Here is a 5139-nt window from a genome sequence, read left to right on the forward strand (position 1 = left end):
GAAACGGATCACTGTAGCCATGTTGTAAACTCATCTGGCCGGGTGATCTTTGGACAATGGCAAGTGATAGCTCAAAAGCAGCTGTGCAACACCACTCAAACAGATGGTGACACACAGGATGGCAGGCACACAGTCGTGCAGAGGCTCTTGCTACCAAGCTCTCTGCTGCAGCCCAAGCCATCCAGGGGAACCAGCGATGCTTGTTTAGGAAAGGAAAAACCTGCCTCGCAGGTGACTCACTGCACCATTGCAGGCTGGATAAAATTAGAGCATAGGACCTGAGTGCCATGGGATAAAGAACAGATTTGCAATGGTTATTATTGGTGGCACAATGGTCTGGAGTCCTCAGCCAGGATTTGAGTTAGGCGCTGTACATACATCGTAAGAAAATGTCTGCCCTGAACAGATAACATCCAAACTGAAAAGACAGATGGGAGCGTTGGAGGGGAAACAGCAGGAGAGAAAGGGGATGAAGCTTGTTCAAGGGCACACAGCATCAGAACTGGGACTGGAACTCCGGTCACCCTGCTAAGGCCAGCCCCAAATCCATGGGAGAGAAGCAACATGCCCCATGGATCTTTGGCTGCATCTAATACCAACGCCTCGCTCCTGCTCCCTCTGGGCGGCTGCAAACCCTGCCCTCTGCAGACACTGAAGCAGCAACTCTTCAAAGGTGAGCTCCTGGTGAGAGTCCTGCTTTTCCACTGGTGGAGATGGCTGCTTCTGACATCATCCACTGGCAACACCCAGGCCCAGATCCTCAAAGAAATCAAAGGGAATTACTTACCTTTGAGGACCTGGGCCCCATAATCCTCTTCCAACCTGGCCCTGTCCTGCCCACAATCCTCCACCTTCTTCCATGGTCTGATGGAGAGAGCTACCATGACACACTGCCCTATGGTCTTCATAGAGCACGGGTCTCTCTGGAGCGTTTCCATGACCTAGTGCCCTCAGTGCAGTGGCACAGAGCTGGCTGTGCTGCATTTCAGGTCTTGGCCCCCAGGCCTTTGACTTAGTGGCAGTTTTGTGTGCAGAAGGACTGCAGCACCAATTCTGCAAACACACAGTGCAGGAGCAATTCCCTGATCAAAAGAACTGGGGTCAATGGGGGGAAAAATGTTAAGCTCAGCCTGAAATGTGGCCAAGGAGCCTTGTGGAAGATGCGCATCATTAAGTGCAGGGGACCAGCAGGAAAGGAAAGTTACATCGCACATCACAATTATCTCATTCTTGTCATATCGTCTCATTTTGTCAGCCATCAGGCCAGAGAATATCCAGGCTTACAGTCAACATTCACTGACAATCAGGCAATAAATAACCTTGCTGGAGCCATCGGTGTCAACATCTTGGCATTGTTTGCCTCCTTTTGCCTGCCTTTCAAGTGACACCCACTCAGGGTCTCACACGCACACAAGCAAAAGCAAGAACCCCTTGCTATTGTCTGTAGAAGGTATCGTCTCACACTGTCTCTTCAGATGCCCCTCTTTTGTAGACAGCTCAGGATTTAATTGGTGGTTTGACCACTTACTAATTTCGCATAAGGTGTTTTTTCCACTTGCTGCTTTCAATCACTGCCCAGCCAAATGCATTAGTTTGGGATCAGGGAGTGCCTCCATTTTGCCAGAGGCAGGGGCAGAGGGGCAGTCTGCCAGGAGTCTGAAGGAAACTTTTAGGACTGGATCCTTAGCTGGTGTAAATTAACATAACACCATTGACTTCAATTATACTGATTTACAGCAGCTGAGGCTATGTTCCCTGCTGCGTGAAACTGACCAGAATGTTGCATTCTGTCCCCCTCTTTAATAGGGAGGTAGGACTCTTGCAGATCACGGCTCAGAACACCAGTTCTCCATTTTCATAGGAGCACTTGGGTCAAGATCATAGAATATCAGGGTTGGAAGAGACCTCAGGAAGTCATCTAGTCTAACCCCCTGCTCAAAGCAGGACCAACATCAACTAAATCATCCCCGACAGGGCTTTGTCAAGCCGGTCCTTAAAAGCCTCTAAGGATGGAGATTCCACCACCTCCCTAGGTAACCCATTCCAGTGCTTCACCACCCTCCTAGTGAAATAGTGTTTCCTAATATCCAAGATAGAGTGTTGCGTGTTGGAAATCCTAGTGTCAGTGGGTCATTGATCTAATGGTAGAATCCTATCCACCAAACTTTGGCCATCCCTTTGTTTGCAGTTTATCCAAGCTGCAGTGAAGACCGTCTCATCTTCTGGCAAGTGAAGGAGAGGGTGAACTTGCAGGATTGGTACAACTCATCAGGTGAACTCTTCCTCCATTGCGCGGGGGAAGATGGAATCAATGGAAGCTCATGCCATTGAGTCAGTCGGCAATGTCACGAATGGTGAAGTACAAAAAAGTGTTGCAGGGCAGAAGATATTTTTCTGAACACGATCGGCCAGGGCTGAGGTCAAGGGCCCAGTCTGTGAGCTGAGTGAAACCAATCAAAAAACACTAAAACCTCTTGCGAGCCACATCCTACTTTTACTGAGCCTCCAGGATCAGTCGGGGTCAGCCTGAGAGGCAACAGAAAAAAACTCTTGATTCTGAAATTGGACCAAAGCCCAAGCATTAGAAACTCCAACCAGAGATGACCCATGCCTGCCGATGGAGGGGGCGGTGGTGGGTGGGGAAAGCAGAGTGAGGGCAGCTGGCTTCAGCAGTGTTACTGAGTATGCTCAGTACAAACCAACCAGCAAATCAGGAGGGGGCACGTAACCCAGCATACCCCCCTCCTCCATCACCTCTGACTCCAACACAAAGTGAATGATGCTTTGGGCCTATTGCACTTGAAAGCAGAGACCCAGGGATAGCTCACCACCACTACGTGCTCCTCTGCAGATACAGTGAAACCATGGAAAGATACACTGGAGAATGAGATCCCCAGCAGGGATCAGGGCTTAGAAAGACACCAGCTCCCCAGACAGGTGAAGGCAGCATTGACTGGTGGGGACCAATGAGCAGGGAAAATTTGGGGAGGCCTGTCAGGCATTTATCTCAATAGAGTCCATTGTGTTTAATGCCAAACCCAGCAAAGCGCCAAGAGATTGAGGGCCACATCATTAGGTGTAAATCAGAGCAGATGCACAGCTGCCAAGGGAGCTGCACAGATTTACACCAGCTGAGGATGTCACCCAGACTATCCGTTTGGAGCATATTCTTAACTCACTTTAACAAAAGAGTGTTACAAAGGGGGAAAGTGGTTCTTCCAGCCGCTCTGCTGCACTGAAGTTTCACCTGATCTGAGAAGCTAATAAGACTTTTGAGTTAAACTAAAACAAACTGCAAAATATTTTTCATTTGGGTTTTAGATAAAAGGCTGGATTGAAATCCGTAGTCTCTTTAAATGACAGCTAAGGGCAAAGCCAACGTAAGTCTGCAGCTATTTAGCTTCCTAGAGGGAATGGGTTTTTATGTCACTTTTGAAGTTAAGCAAAGTTGAAAGGGGACTAATGTTCCCCAAGTTGCTTGGAGTATCTGCTTTCTCTCTAACAAGGATTAAATGGAGGAAAAGTTCCACGCTCCATTTCAGAGGAGACATGATTTGATGCCAGGTCTCACTCTCCTCAGATTGTATTTATCCTGTTGTTTATAATAAAAATCGAGTGATCCATTTCTTCTGACAGGAGGAAGAGCGGCTTCAGGAAGCCTTGTACCAGTCTGTGTCTATATTAAGGGACTATTGCTTGACAGCTTCCTGACCATAAATAGCTATCCAGCTAGGCAGAGTTTTAATTTAGATGTGAGAAATAAGAGAGTCTGGAAAAGTACTTTTATGATGTTACTCAACTTCTACCCTCCCCCCGTTTTTTTGCTTTTCAAAAATGGCGTGTCTCTGATCACCCCCCAGCACTGATTCTACTCCACCTGAGCTCACCCGCAACCAAGCACATCCCCTGTGTTCACAAAAGCTGCAAAGGAGAAGTTAGGCAGCTCCCAGGTGCTAAGTGAGTTATAAGTGTCACAGGGGAGGCCAACCTGAGCCTGAGAAGGAGCCAGAATTTACAATGTACATTGCCAAAGAGCCACAGTAATACGTCAGCAGCCCCCCATCAGCTCACTCCCCGCCCCGCTCCCAGTGCCTCCTGCCCACCGGCAGCCCCGTGGTCAGCACCTCCCCCTCCCTCCCCGCACCTCCCGATCAGCTGTTTTGTGGAGTGCAGGAGGCGGGGGGGGGGAGGAGGGAGGAGCAAGGGCATAGCAGGCTCAGGGGAGGGGACGGGAAGGGGTGGAGTTCAGGCAGGGCCTGTGGCAGAGCCAGGGGTTGAGCAGTGAGCACCCCCCGGCACATCGGAAAGTTGGCGCCTGTAGCTCCAGCCCCGGATTCGGTGCCTGTACAAGGAGCCTCGTATTAACTTCTGAAGAGCCGCATGTGGCTTCGGAGCCCCAGGTTGGCCAGCCCTGGACCAGAGAGCTCAAAGGGCTCTTCCCTCACTCCTCTCCCCAGGCCCTGGTGGAGGCTGCTCTGGCAAGGCAGCTGTAGGGGCCAAAGGGCGGTGATGCGCTGGGGTGAATGTCACTATGTAGCTCCCTACCGCCTCCACGAGGCCCCACCAACGTCATTTCCATGGGTTCATGGCAATTTGACTTGTCTTGCTGTTGCACAACCAAGAGGAATAGAGAACCCTATGTGATAAGGCCACCTGATCTAAGGAGCTGATCCAAAAGCACATGCAAGCCAATGGCAAGGGCTCCCACTGAAGTCATTGACGTCAATGCACCTGTAACTGTAGGGTTCTCCACTGCTGGCAGGAGTAAAGAGTAGGAACAATTTATTTTCTCCCTAAAGTAAGAAGTCATGACTCAGGATGCACACTGAAAATAGACCTAGTGTAGACCAGGCTGCCATTTTACAGAGCCAATTCCCAGACCATAATCCCAGCTCTGAGTTCTCCAACATAGGAGTCTGTAAGTAATGCCTGTACTTAAGAGAAAAGCTTGAAAACATGAACTCTAAACAGTCCAACACCAGAAGGCAAACAAAAAGAACCACACATTTATTAGGTTTTTTAAAAAAAAATCTCATGAATTTAAGCTGATCTCATGATTTTAGTGGCTTTACTTGTGATTTTTGAATGCTTGGAGTTGGCAATACTGGAAACAACAACAAAATAACCCAAAAGAAAAAG

The sequence above is a fragment of the Mauremys reevesii genome, linkage group 13, assembly GCF_016161935.1.
Source record: "Mauremys reevesii isolate NIE-2019 linkage group 13, ASM1616193v1, whole genome shotgun sequence".
Taxonomy (NCBI): Eukaryota; Metazoa; Chordata; order Testudines; family Geoemydidae; genus Mauremys; species Mauremys reevesii.